The 15298-nt window shown below is 37.4% G+C and overlaps 1 protein-coding gene across 3 annotated transcripts in view; it reads left to right on the forward strand.

Moving 5' to 3' along the window:
- The first annotated feature begins 238 nt into the window (after positions 1–238).
- The window catches only part of LOC107092612 (rho GTPase-activating protein 12-like), a 113923-nt gene continuing 98863 nt past the window's right edge, over positions 239–15298 (forward strand). Inside the window, exon 1 of one of the 3 annotated variants that reach the window (XM_015387189.1) lies at positions 239–419. The gene's annotated coding sequence lies outside the window, so the exon portion shown is untranslated. Of the gene's footprint in view, positions 503–15298 lie in introns of all 3 variants that reach the window. The other 2 variants (XM_015387206.1, XM_015387197.1) reach the window with 2 other exon arrangements.

Consider the following 15298-nt stretch of genomic DNA (forward strand, 5'->3'; position numbering starts at 1 on the left):
AGGGGTTCGAACCATGTGCATTCCTTATGATGAAGAGGCCTCACTCTGGACATTTTTCTATAACGATTACCTAAGCTTATTCAAATAAAATTAAATAATAAGATTAAATGTTCGATTTATGTACTTTATCAACCAGCACAGAAATGTATGTATATTGGTAAAAAGCAAAAAATAAGTAATAGTTTCGTTCTCACTGATTTTTTTTTCGCAGTGAGATATCGCGCAAGGAGACGATCTTCGCTGAAAGGTAGTTGCCGAAGTTGTCAGGGGCAGGCAAGAGTCCACGGGAGCGAGAAGTGTTGTGGATTACAAACACACCCCGAGCAGGAAAGGACGGGGAAGAGGATACTGTCCGAGAAAAAGAAAAGAAAACAACAACTTTTCATCTGGACAAAGCGGCAGCTCCAAGGACAAGACAGGTTAGCTGTGATTTAACTTCGCAGAGGAGCACCGGAGATTACCGTCCTCTCCCTGAGGGACTCACAGGCGGAGACACGTTCAGGTGCGGATCTTTGGCTGGGACTCTGGAATGCTTTAGCCACAAAGCTAATTAGCTAGGCTAATGTTAGCGACAGATTAAAACAGGACGGTTGACATTGGACAGGAAACTTTGTTGAAAAATATATAGATATGAACTACAATTAAAACTAAAGCCTTTACATTCAAACCTGAAGCAAAACTATGAATTTCGACAGCCTGTAAATAAACCAGAACAGAGCAGGAGCTGTTATTTATATTAATTTAGTGTAATGATAATATTAACCCCTTAAAGTCTGACTTGATATACATGTACAAACAAAAATAAATTTTGTGCATTTTTCCCCCTTCAGTGAGATGCCATATTAAAATAAATAATGTTACTAAATACATAGAAATGAAGGTAAAGTATGTTTTGTAACAGCAGTTATAACTGCATAATAACATAAACTGTTACTAGCAAAAAACCTATAGTAGCTGTTTGCCTACACTGCAAAAAATGTTCTGAAAATGATTAAAATAAGTGTATTTACCCTTAATATGAGTAGGAAAATTAGATGATCTGACAATGGAATGAGGATTTTTACACTATAAATAAGATAATTAGATATTATGCAATTGAAATAAGAGACAGCAGTTGTTTTTTCTTATTTTAACTGTATATTGTCTTGTTCCAAAGTGTCTCACATATCTGCTCCATTCAAGAGAAAATGCTCTTATTTTAAGAAAACTTACTTAGATGTACATTTTTTGCAGTGTAATACAAGCGGTTTGTTGCTTATTAGCAACAACAGGCTTTAAAGGGTAAAATAAGATGATATTAATGAAAAACAGAATGGGTGTGTGTTTATTACTCTTTAGAAAACTGTCAAACGTGTAGAAACCAAACAGTTTTATGACAGTTGTGTTGTTCACACCCTTAAAATCTACATTAAATAACTCCATGTCGTGCTGTTAAAAGCAAACATTGTATTTTTGCTTCTAAAGCTTCAGCGTGCAGCACAATAAATCTGACTCATTTGGTGTGTAAATGAATACTAGAGTTTATTTTTATCACCGATGTAGTTTATCCTCACAGTGACTCACTTTATTTAGATTCAAATTTAGATTCAAACTCAAGTCATTCATGTCACAACAGTGAAGCAGTGAACATTAATGATATAAATGAGGTGGATTAACAGCTGGAAGATGGGGGAACAGCTCAGAAGTCTTATGTACACATTATCTTTATATATCTTTATAGTTATGCCTGATATATCAGCATCTCTTGGTATCAGCAGATGTTTGTCATTATTGGTCCCATAAGGAAAGCTGGTCCGCTATTACTAACTAGTGTCTATTTCTATTATTTGCAGTTGGTTTATGTGTTTTAGAAAGAGTGGCAGGGGTTGTCCATGTGGTATTTGTTTGGTTATTCTACAGTAACAGTGATGCAGTGCAGGATTGTGGGATTATTTAACTGGAGTAGAGGAGATAAGCAATGTCAGACAAGTTTTTTGTTTGGTTATTAGTTTAATATTGTTGAAAGTTTAAAAAAGTATTTATATTATCCTAAAAAAATCTGCAATACACTGTAACCATAATAGTATGACAGTAAGGCAATCATACAAAGATGCATCAGTAAGCTTTAACCCTTTATAGGGCAAGTTAGCGTTTTTTGATCACAAACTGCCTTTGGCGCGTTCTTATGGCTTCCCAGGTTCCAGGCGGTTACCTATAGCGCCGCCTTTATCTCTGTGGAAAGATAGGAGCCACGTTGGGGAAGAGAGGGGAGGAAAAAAAAGCATATTTCACACTTTGTCCTTGACAGGATACAGTTTGAGTTATCAAAAAAACCTCAGCACAAGAAAAGCACATAAAAAACAAGACATTTTAGCAGAGGGTCACATCTACTAGTTTTTATAAACTATTTTGACTTGAACACATCGCATTTTATTAGTGTAAATCTTCTTTAATTACACACTAAAATATAAAAAAAATGCTTTAGGTTCTTGTCAAACCTTTGCCTGATTTTCATGAAGATTCAAATATAATCGGCAACAAAATGACAAAAGAGGTTTTATTTCTGATGCATTTACTAAAAAACGAAAAAAACATTTTCATCACTTCTTCAGCTGATCGATAGTCTGAATGATCAGAAGATTACTCATTTATTTGTTGTTAGTTCTAACCTTTATTTAAAGTTGACATTGATTACATACATATATTTTAGTTAATCAATAATTATTTGACCTTATTTAATACATAACTGAGCTCACAATGATACATTCCTATCAAACTATTCTAGAAAGTTCCCTTTTTTAACCCTTTTTTCTTACATGTGATCCAGTCCTATCTAATCCATGTCAAACACTAAAAAGCAGCTGAATAATGAGGCTGATGTTCGCCCGTTTTCACATACAATGATTCTTTTTTTCAGGGTTTTTAGTGGTTGGAAAAAAGTTCAAACCATCTGGTTTGAATATCCCATAATTGGCTGCTAAAATATTTATAAATGGTGTTTGGCTTCTAAAAAAAATACAGCAAATCACTTATCTTAAAACAAAAAGATGTTATAAATGATTTCCCCTTTTGAGTAATTGTTTATGGAAAGGACTGTGGGCATAAAACAAAATGAAGTCGATTCTTGCCTTAAAACAGTCACACATTGGTGAGAAATGACTCATAGCCGTTAGTATAACCTGAGGAGTAACCTATTCTGTACAACTAAGATTTATAAGAAGGGGGTCAATGTGCTCTAGGATCATTTTTCACTCTAACTTTAAATCTTAAACTCGGGGTAAAACAGCGTTCCCTGAGTTTAAGATTTAAAGTTACCTGAGGTATAATATGTTTTCCAGTTGGGATCTTTCTTTGGTTGAAGTAACAGCGCGTGGGCGGAGAAATGTGGGACGACCTGCTCTGACAGAGACCAGCTTGCCTCCTCCAGATCTGCCCTTTTTGTTTGTGCGCTGGCAGATTGTGTGATCCTGTTTCAGTGGGCTGCAGCTGACTGTGGTTCGCCAAAGTGTGACAGATTGTGGTTATAATCGTCCCAAAGAACCTCAGGGACCGAGGTCTCCTGGAAAGTCATGGTGGGACGCTCTAACTAGGGCAGCTTTTGCGTAAAGCAAACTGTTTGGGGCAACTTGGGCCTATATTTGGTGTGGGTGCTTGTGGAGGTCACAGTAGGACTACTTTACTGGCTCTGTTAAATCTTTATATTACTCATCATCCATCAGTTATCATCCATGAGGGATTCTGCTTTACCTGAGTTTTTTTTAAATTAAATATTTAGGTTTTTTGTTCCTTTCTTTCCATTAAGCAAAACCGAAACCCAAAGCTCCAAACCAACATGAATTAAATGCTTATTTTATGCATTTAAATGTAAGTTAATGATGCTACAGGCTTTGGGAAAATAAAAGCCATCTTACTAAAAGATCTGACGTGTATTGCCATGGATTAAAGGGGGAGTTGGGATCACTCTTTAAGACTTTTGGATGCCTGATAATATCGATCTTTAAGTTTCTAGTATCGATTGTTTTAAAAACAAAACATTTTTACCTAAAACTGAGGGAAAATGGGCACTTATGATTCAAACCTCAAACACCATGGATACCAAGATAACTGAACGATCAATATCATCTGGTGAACATAGACAGAGGTTGCTTTTTTATTTATACATTTAATCTAGATAGCAGGAAAAATATCGCAATATATGGTGATATTGCGATATAGTGATGATATCGTATTGATCGTATCGTAACCCCGATGCTAATACTCATCCCTACCGTTTAACATCTTCTCTACGCAGATGATTTTCCAGTTAGGGCTTAATAGAAAAGTGGATTGCTTCCACCTTGACATTTTCAGTAATGTTAAAGCATCCCGAATGTTTTCTTAAGCATTTATCTACAGTCAGAATTACATTTAGTTTATATTTAGCATAAATAAACCAATCAGTTTATTGGAGGTCGTATCCACCTTCTTTTTTCTGTCTTAATGATCACAGCAGATAAGAGAAAAAAAGGTTCCTTGATAGAGCAGCTTTAAATCAGATGGCAACTGAATGAATAATATATTAATTTAAGCATCAAAACAAATATTAACAACTTTTATCTGATGTGTTGTTTGTGGAAATCAGAAAAGTGCATCAAAGTACAGTAGGGAGATTTTGGTGTTTACAAAATGTGATTTTTTTTTTTCTCAAAATCATGCTAGGTCATAGCCTGATAAACCAGACTAAATGTGAGATTAAATGTGTAATTCAGTCTGGCCCCGATGAATGAGACATCGGAAAATTGTTGATGAGAACAACCCGTTGTTTTTCAAACCATGTTTGTGCCTATTAGCCAATGCTCTGTCCAATGAACGCAACTGACTGTGGCATAGTAAGCGCGACAGAAAGCTGGTGGGGGAGTGTAAACAAACAGCCTGTTGGTAAAATGGTGAATACCTCCGTCCTTAAAACTGAATGAGCGTAGAGCTTCTTCCTGCTCACGTTTCAAGGAAAACCCCAACTCTAACCCTTCAAAAACTGATACCAAAGCCGAGGCAAAAGAGAACTGTTCAATAATTGTTGCCATCTTCCTTTTTGATACTTTCTCCTCGCCGTGCAGCGTTGTCGTCCCGCCCTCAAAACCCCGCCCACTTTGCATCCAGAAATTCAAAACACATCTCTGCGTTGTGATTGGCCCGCCAGTTCTAGGGCCTGTGGCACTGATTGAGGCTAGACCACTCGCAGAAAAAAATGATTTTGGCCGCTGGCTGGTGGGGTTAGTTTACTAGGCTAGCAAGGTCACTTACTGTAATAATATTAACATTCCAGCCAGATGATCTAGAAATGAAGAATCTGTTACCACAGTAGGTTGTCCATCACATGGGGAAATAAAGTACAGAAAACCACCTTAGACTAAGAACCTGTTTGCACCATGTTTCTGGGGGAAAGCTGAAACGGTTTGTTCAATTTTTACAGCATTTCTCAACAAGTGTGAGGGACCGAGTCAGCCAAGCATGAGGACACAGTGGGGATCGTCAAGAAAAATGGGTTTTATTTCCCCAAAATAACAATAATCCAAACAAGGATCACAGGGCCCTTAAAATAGGTCAAGTGAAGACACTAACTTATGGCAAAAAATATCAAGGTTAAACATAACAAAACCTCAAACTAACTGCACAGAAAATAATTACCTGCCACACAGCAAACAAATGGGACTTAAATACTGGCTGATCAGACCAGACTGACACACTGAGGAAGAGGTAGGGAGAACATCTACACAAATTTAACAAAAAATAACTCAACAGTTAGCTTAAACATTAAACTTAAATTACTTTTACTTGCAAATCACAAAAGCAAACGAAAAGATTATGCAGCTTTTTAAAAATGTGGAGTCCATGGTCTTCCCCCATAGTGGAACTCCAGATGGTATCACCCAAAAAGTCATGGCTCTCTTCGGATTTATGGGCTGCGTTTTTCCAAGGACCCCCAGTCTACCTGGACTGGATCCTTTAAAGTCCTTAAAAATAAAGGAGACTGGACGAGTTTTGGCCGTGAATTCAAAAAAGGTCCAACTTTCCAAGGCTTTTACCTCACGTACGCTCTGTCGCTTAGCAACCGTGACAGTTGACACACAAAGTAGGAAAAGAATGAATACCAAACTTTTCAAAACTGTTTCCTTTTCATTTCTTTTTCTTTTTTTATTGTAAAGTGAACAAAGACGACACTCATGTGGATCCAGAGTGAAATAAAGGTTCCAACCACCGGGAGCAGGAAGAAATAAAAGCAAATGTAGTGATATAAACCTTAGTCAGTTAAATAACCTGCTGCTGTCATTCTGCACATCTCTGATGTTGCTGCTATTTTCAAATATCCATTACTGTAAAAATGTCCATAGCTGCATATTGGTTATTTTTTTCTCCAAACAATACTGTACTTTAAAGTACAGTATCCTTCGGCGCCAAGTACCATTTCCTCTGATCACGGAGCAGCCGGCTTGCTTGGTCTCGCAATGAATTCTGGGATACCCAAGGATAGCGAGGATACGTCCGACCCGTCCTTCAAATCGGGCAAAAAGAAGGATGCATTTGTAGCCCGCATAACGAGGAGTCTTGGAATCCGACTGGTCCTCGGCGCCGCGCTATGACGTAATCGCCCTTAAATCCGAACAGAGCAAATACGTATGTCAGCCAGAGTCCTTAGCATTCTCCCAGTTGACGGTACTCCCACAACATCTGAAAAGAAGCACAAACAATATTAAGCATGCCGCCGTGACAGGGGATCGCCTGCAGCTGCACGTCTTTAGTTCGTCTACTATGTCATGCTTATCCTAATTAGTTTCACAACTATGGTATCAATAGCTTACTTTTTATCTTGATCTTTTTCTATCTCTAGGTAGATGAAGACCAGACTAAGAAAAAAATATCATGTTAAATGACCATTGTTGTGTTAAAGAGGTGGAGCTGGAAAGGTAGAGGACACACCTCCAAATTGCACCTCATTTTTGTAAGGGGGGGTGAGAAAGGTAGAAATCTCAGTTTCGGAAGCTGGAGCTTTTAAACTCGTCTGGTAGCTTTATCCAAACAATAGCCACTTCCACATTTATATTAGTCACTGTAGAGAACAATGTGACCACCTGTTAGTCTGTTGTTGAGAGTTTGTTCAAGGTTTATTGAAAATAAAGCAACTTAAAGCTTCAAAGCTTCATAATTGTCCCAGAATAATCCTTTGAAAAACCTACAGCCATAATAGAAACCCTGTGGAGTCATGTTTCCGATTTAAAAAGGCTGAATTATTGCAAACTTTTAATTCCCAGGTTAAAAAACAAGGTTATGGTTCATTCAAAGCGTGTGTTTGTTTTTTTTTCTTTCGTTTTGTAGTCTTAATTTTATACATCTAATTTATGGTTTTGTTAAATTGTTTCAACTCAAACAGTATTTTGTTCTTTAGATACATTTTAAAGTCTTTATATTGAGAGCTGATTAGATCAGCTCTTTCCTTAGGGAATGACAGCGGTGACGACTACAGGCTGTTTATTCCAGTAAGATACCTTTTTAAACGAGCCCCATGTTTTCAAGTAAGAAGCTTCTAAAATTTAGTTTTGATTGCTTTTTTCTAAGTGAAGTGATGAGCTGCCCCGCCTGGTCTCATCTTTTTGTAGCTGCATACATGGAGATATCCTTGGTTGTTTTAAATAGAGCTGTGGTCACAAACTGGAGACAAGCAACGTTCAAAGAATTAGTACTGAATGTGATCAGGTGTTTGTATCTCCTTCCGTTTTCTACAAATCATTTTCAGGAAAAAGTTGTAATCTAGCAGCCTTTAGAGCAGTGGTAACCAATTAAAAATCAGCGGGGTCTGAATAAAGAAAATCATCAACCAGTAAAGGAACGGAGACATATTTAGTTATAATCTGTTACTTTAAACAAAATTTAACACTGAACTAAAACAAGGGGTTTATGCATCCATGTTGTACTTTTTTTTGTTTTTTTCTGTCTTAATGAGAGCAGTGGGCTTTATGCTGCTCTGCAAAGCTTTAAACCTGGGTTTGAATGGAGACAAAGCCATTCTAAAGCACATATCAAGGTGCTCATTATGAGCCTGGATCCATATTTATTTTTGATTCTGTTCATGGTGGAGAATCCTGCTTCACAGCAGCAGGTTGAGCCAAACATCCTCTAAATGTGCAGGGTCATCTTTGAGCATCATTTCACTTTTCTGTCACCAGTTCACCGCAGTTCTTCCAGCAGTCCACACTTTCTCTGCTCTCTTTTTCTCATCATCTTCTCCTTCTTTCCCATCGCCCGGCTTGCCACAGGTTTGCCTGCTGTGTCTAAAAGTAGCAGCAGCAGCAACCCAGACTGACAGCAGCTCATTGGTTAATTTGTATTACATGCAGCCTGGTCCCGGACTCACTGGAGGGCTTTAACATATTAAAAGGAGAATCGGTGCAAGTGAAGTTAGACGCTGCTGTCAGACAACATGCTGTAATTTATGAATGTTTTAAATCAGGTTGGGCCCAAGTTAGCATTTGTACCCCAGTCCGCTAATCCCTGACCTCTGCTGTAGACATTTGCTGCATCCTTTCTCTACAGCAAATCAATAATAAAATCAGATTTCTTTTGCAGTCCTGGACATTAGGGGTGGAACGGTTCACAAAATCCACGGTTCGGTTCACGGTTTTGTGGTCACGGTTTTCGGTTCGGTATATGTTGATTGTTAGCCTGACATGTTGGTCGTGTTGCTGTTAGCATAAACAAAACGTGTTGCACAATGCTCGCACACTGTTGCACTTTTATCCACAACTTTCTTTCCGCCGTCATCGTAGGTCACTCTAAATGCAAAGCGCTCCCATACAGCAGACCTATAAAGTGCTGCTGGCGAGTCTTCCAACTCCTGTTCTTTCCCACTCGCCATACCCACACAATTCTCCACAACAACTGATTTTTTTCTGCTACACCCGGCTAAGCTGCTTCGCTTCTTCTTCTTCTTGTTTACTCCTGGTGGTTGGCTTTGGTCGCAGTACCGCCACCTTCTGCACTGGAGTGTACACGCTTCGCCTATGAGTAAAAGGAGCAGCGCATGAACCGAACGCAACACACGCGAACCGAACCGAGACAGTCGAACCAAACGGTTCGGACGGTTTTCATAAACCGTTCCATCCCTATTAAAGATAATGTGCGGAAATGTGACATTAAGGTGACTTCCCACTACATTGATAATAAGTGGCACCTTGCAACTTGTGTTATTGACCAAGATGACTTCAAGTCAGAGAGCCTTAAATATAGCCAAAAGTTTGATAGAAGAGATTAACAAATGGGGGCTGACCAGCAAACACCCTGTAGTTGTTACAGACTTCGCTGCAAATATGGTTTGTGCTTTATAGATAATGCAGCTCATGCATGTCTGCTGTGTTCCCGCTGTGTCAAGTCTGCTTGCTCAAGTGAGGCTTCACTTTTTCACTTTTCACAAACAAGTTTGCACTTTTGAGACAATTTTGTTCACATCTCAAGTTTAAGCCGTCCGATTTACAAGTTTGCACTTTGTGTTTAATATGACAGGAAAAAATAAAAATACATGAGTGTTTTAAAACACATTTGAACCACTTTCATAATCGTAAAAACAGATCAAATCGAAATTAATCAAAATCCTAAACTGGAATCAAAATCGAATCAAAATCGAATCGATTCAGGACTTTGGCCAAAATACCCAGCCCTACTTAATGATAATTGAGTCAAACAAAATATTCATTTAGAATTTGAATTTTTTTAAAAAGTAAAAAAAAAAAAGACTGTTCCAGACAGATTCAAATACCTTGATCATGAACAGTGAAGCAACATTCCCGTCATCAGGCAGAACATTTCCTGAACTTTACAGGAAACGCCTGATTTCAGTGATTGCTTCATAGTGTTGCTTTCAGTTTAGGAGCTCCTCTAGGCTTGTTTTATTTATTAATACATATATTTGCTTATATATGTGTATACAAAATCCTGTTTTTTACGATTTTTATAGATTATTAATTTTGTCCTTTCAAATGTATTTTAATGGCAGTTTTTTCTGTCTTTAATAGAGGGTATGTAAACATTGAAGCATAGCTGTGTGTCGTGTGATAATAATGTTTGTGTCCTAGTGTAACTTCTATAGAAAATGGCTTTCCTTGCTATTGCTGATGTTCTCACTCTAACAAAGGTTCAGCGTTACTTCCCTTCCCTGAGATTTCACCACAGTGGGTGAGTGATTTCCTCTCTCTCTGATGAAAGAACCGAATCAAAGTAATCAGCGGCGTCCCGGCCTCTGATGGAATCTGTGTGAGCCCCGCAAACAGGAATCATGTGAGCGTCCGAGGCGACGCCGTTTTCTCGCTCGTCCCTGTTTCTGTAGAAACGGTCGCCAGCTTCAGGCAGAGGAACGCTCTAAAACGTTCCAGACGCAGTTTTGCTGACATAGGAGAAAATATGAGGGTGTTTTTCCTACGTTTGCTGACAATAGATGACTTTTTAGGACAAGAAGGAATCAGCTTAAACATTTTCTCACACTGAGAATCTGTGCTTCTCTATTTTTACCAGCCCAGTTTTTTTTTATTCTTCCATGTGTCATACTTCGACTCACTAAGTTTTATCCATCGGTCTACGCCCCCCCAACGTAAAGCCTATTAGCATCACTTTAAATTAAGGTACCTTGTCTGATTTTGCTGATTGGACTCCAGGAAGATTTGTGCAGTTTGCTAAATACCAGCGCAGAAGCCCAGGCTTAGTCTAGGTGGGGATAAGTGAAAAAGACAAACAGCCTCAGGGTACTTAATCTCCCAAAGGCCTTTCATTATGAAGAACAGCAGCAGCGCTTTAAAGAGCCTCTAAGGAGACAGAAGGCCTCCATTGTTTCAGTCTAGATAGTTATATTTCCAAGATATTTTTTTTAAAGCCCCAATATTTTTTTAATAAAGAATAAAAGCTGCAGCTTTAGTGTTAAATAGTTTGGAATTATCCTTTTATTTTTATTTATTTTTTACTTTTTGTACCCGTTATTCACGGAACACTTTCACATTTTGGAAAGTTTATTGAGTCGTTCAAAGTGTTTCATGTTTATTCAGTTGGAAGCACTGAAAGGGCTTCCATTTCTCAAATACATCTTAGCTGCTTGAGCCTAAGAACATTTCATTATTTTTGCCAGATAACTAAGTGAATTATAGATATTTAAGATAAAAAAAAAAAAAAAGTTGGCAATTTAGTTTTCTCAGCTGTGACTAAATTTATTGATTAGTTTTGTTGTCAAAATTAAAGCAGGATTTTCTCTGCGTTGCTTAAAACTGATTGACTTTGTATAATTAAAGTGTCAAGATTTGTTTGTAAGTTCTCTTATGAGGCCACAGTTAAGTAAAAAACAAAAAAAAACAAATGGAAATGGTAAAAACTTGCCCTAAGAATGGCCAAAAAGCAAAATTGTGATAGTAATAAATATATATGTTTATGTTTATTTATATTAAAACCATATTTTCCATTTCCCTTTTTGGTTTTTTAAATAATCATATCCACATTATGATGACCCAAATGAAGCTAAAATAGTTTCCTTCGTCGATAGATACAATTCTAAAAGTGTTAATGTGTCTATATAGGGTTAAATAATGTATCTTTTTGTTCCAGCTCCTTTATTTAAAAAAAAATCTTTTAGGGGAGAGCAGGATCTCAAAATCTATTTTAACTGCTGTGATGATTCAGGACCCCATCACAAAGTGTCAAGAGCTTGATGAGTTCTTTCTTGCTTTAAAAAAAATCAGTTTAATAGAGATGAACCTAAAATGAAACTATTAGATAAAACAAAGGGAAATAAATATGACATATATGCCAAACCACATGGGAAAAAAATGTTTTTTAAAGCTGCAATCCTAATTTAATCAAGTCCATCAAGCAGCTAGTATGTAATATTCTAGATTAGATCTAGAGCAAAACTGACAGGCAGCATGTAGGAAACCACCTTCTTATGATGTACCTTAAAGAAAAAAAGCAAACAATTAAACAAAACATTAACGTAAACTGATCTTGCACTATCAGACACAAAATATTAAACATTGATTTTTAGCTAAAGACCACAGCAGAAGAATTGGATAAATATACAATAGAGGAAACCTGGTTTTCCTGCTTTTAGAGCAGCTCAGTGAATTAGAAGGTCAAAGGTTAAGAAGGAAAGCTTCCTCTTGTAGTTGCGAAATTTGCATTACACAATCTGTGTCCTTAGTGTTTTTCATTTAGTTAATGGATATCCGTTGGTGTGATTCTACTTGGTGTCCAGACGCCCCATTTAATCTATGGGGAAATTATCCCGGGGATCTGGAGTAATCCTGGCACTTTTAGCCTAATCACACCTAATCACTGATGCTGTGCAGCTGATTGAAAAGGCAGCAACAGAAGTGACATCTCTCACTTTATCTGAGTGAGAGATGTAGGCTGTAATTTTTCTGTAGTTTATCTTAAGTGTCTGATTTTGTAGACCGAATTTTTCTATTATATCTGCTGCTTCTGATTAGATTTGCTCTGTAAATCGGAGGGAAGCCACATGCTGTAGGGAAAGCAGATCTGAATGAATCAGAATCCGATCATCGCCAGGAAACAGATCGCAGCACAAACACTGAGTCATCTGAGTCTTTAGTTGGTTTTTACCTTGTTCTCTGGAATCTTAAAGGATATTTGGAAAGTAAATGCAAGAAAAGCTTTACATGACAGCATGTGTTGCATTACATTTAAAAATGTATCTACTGCTCAGTCTTCTAAGTGTTGAATAGAATTTGATAACACTACTTTTTTAGTGGGATCCACTAACTTCTTCATGCTTTTATTGGAAGCTGTAATAACCTCACAGTGCAGATTTATGCTCTAAGAGGGAGTATAGGTGTGTGTTTGTTTGTTTACCTGTGTGACCTCAGCAGACAGCTATGTGAAAACCTCAGCTGATCTTCCCGCTCAGCATCAGCATGCCTGAGTTGTTATTTCACTTACTGTCCTTTAGCACAGAGTGGAGTTGGTAAATGAAGACTGCATGACTCGTTGTATCGTCCTGGTTCTGGATAATCCATGTGATCATTTTAAGGTCTGATCTTAACGGGCCTTAAGAGGATTAAATCTTCTCTTTTTCTATCTTATTATGGTTCATTGTGATTGGTCTAATTTAGTATAAGGCTGTAGAAACCCATTGTTCCTTAGTTTAAATATTAATTGTTTAAGGGATTAACCCTTTATAGTGCAATCAGTGAAAATCAAAATCTAAAGCCAATCCAGGACTAGACCCTATTCCCTTTCTAACATAAAATATGGATATTTTGATGGCCAAAATCAATGTCAATGTAATAACAAGAAACGCCAATTTGCTTGAATATATTAAGAAAAATAACAAAAGCGCTTCTATAAGAAATTCATGAAAAACACTCAGAGTGAAAAAACACATTCATTTTGGTACAACATAACCTTAGAGGCATTAATGCTGATACTGGCACTTACATTTTTTAGTTTATAAACCTAAATATAATTCTTAACTAGGCTAATTAACTTTTTAACTTTACTTTTTAACTTTTCAATTAGATTTTTACCCTTTTTTCTTGTTAACTTTTCTTTTTCAACTTAATTTACAGTAGGTAATATGTCATTCATGGGCTCTTCTAATTGGTCAAATACCAAAATAAGATGTACAGCCATATATATATATGGATATAGATCTTGTGCTTCTAGATGTCACTATGGGGCGGGGCTCCATTTGTAAAGGGTATGCAAGTGATCAAAAAAAGCTAACTTGCCCTATAAAGGGTTAAAAATAGAACATTTTTTTTGGAATTTTTGAAGTTTTAACAGTTCTTAACTTAAGACTTTAGACTTTCTATACAAATGGAGAAATTTTGGATTGATCTCTGAATTTGCTCAGGTCAGAGTTGCTCTAAATGAATTATAGAACAACTAGTTTGTTTCCTTATTGAGGTAAAAAGCTAGATCTCAATAGTCAGGAAATAATAGGAAAGCTTAGCTGTACTTTGATAATAATAAAGTAAATTTAAAAGTTAATTGATACTTTGAGGTAATTTGAAATCCTCTAGTGACTTTACTTTCTATTCAATCTATACTGTGATTTAGAGCTGAAGGCAATCTGGTTTTAAACTCACCACCTCATGAATCAGTTAAGGGCAATTCAAGAGAAATGTGACTATATGTGGCAATTCAGAAGTATTAATCATAACGGTATAAATTAGTTTTAGTCATGATCATTAAAATTTTATTGATCACATTAAAGTGAGCTGTTTGTATTTACTTTAAGTCTGGATGAGGTAATCTTCTTACATGTGAGTCGATTAATACATTTCATAGAGAGATGCTCTTTTGTGGGACTCTTTTTTTTTTTTAAATTCTTGGATGAAATGCATATTTCCTACACATCTGAAATGGAAGTATATTCCTTGCGCCATCTTGTTGGGTAAGTGTAGCGCCAGACAACAACAAACATAATGGCCTCCAGACACACAAGAGGAAAGTATATTGATATTCTTAAACAATGTGCAAGAAAACAGTATGTCCAAAAAAACCACGGCTGTCTGGATCGACCTGTAGGAGGCAAAGAAAAAAAAAATGTCACAGACACAGTGCCTCCAATCTGACACCAAGTTGACAAGGCTCCCAAGGCGATGGCTGGCAGTGACACACGATAGGACCCAAAGGGTCTCAGCCTCACTCTCCCCCGCACTGACAGGTGTGCAGGTGGGAGAAAAAAACACCGTAAGGTTCCCAACAAGACTTTTAGTTCATCTTATAAAGCTAGAGGACAAACTCGTGCAATGACGCCATGACAGCGGGTGGTAATTGAAGAAATTTGTCATGAGAAATGTGGGCGCACTCAAGGAAAGAAGGCTCTCTGTAGGCACACAGTCTGCTGGAGGATGTGTAAGGGATTACAATGATGTACAAATACATGCCATGGTATGGAGATACAGGCTACATGCATACAGTTATATACTAACACTTTAACAATAGGCTTATATATCAGCCTGATCCTTAAGATCAGTGTTTCCCACGTTCAGCACTCAACTACTTTGCTTGTGATCTTTTCTGATTTCTGGGATGTAAGAAAGCTGATTATTATGTCAAACACTGTTTAGAACATCCTTTCCCCCCAACTTTAATTGAACTTTATTGATCTCAGAGTGGAGAAATGAACCTCTGCATTTAACCCATCCCCTTGGGGAGCAGTGGGCTGCCACTGTGGGGGCGCCTGGGGAGCAGTGTGGGGTTAAGGGTCTTGCTCAGGGACCCAGAGCGCAGGCTGTGGGGATCTTAAAACCTACTCAGAGCATAATCGCACTGTTCTAACCCACTA

This window comes from Cyprinodon variegatus, unplaced genomic scaffold, assembly GCF_000732505.1.
Source record: "Cyprinodon variegatus isolate N-32 unplaced genomic scaffold, C_variegatus-1.0 Scaffold17, whole genome shotgun sequence".
Taxonomy (NCBI): domain Eukaryota; kingdom Metazoa; phylum Chordata; class Actinopteri; order Cyprinodontiformes; family Cyprinodontidae; genus Cyprinodon; species Cyprinodon variegatus.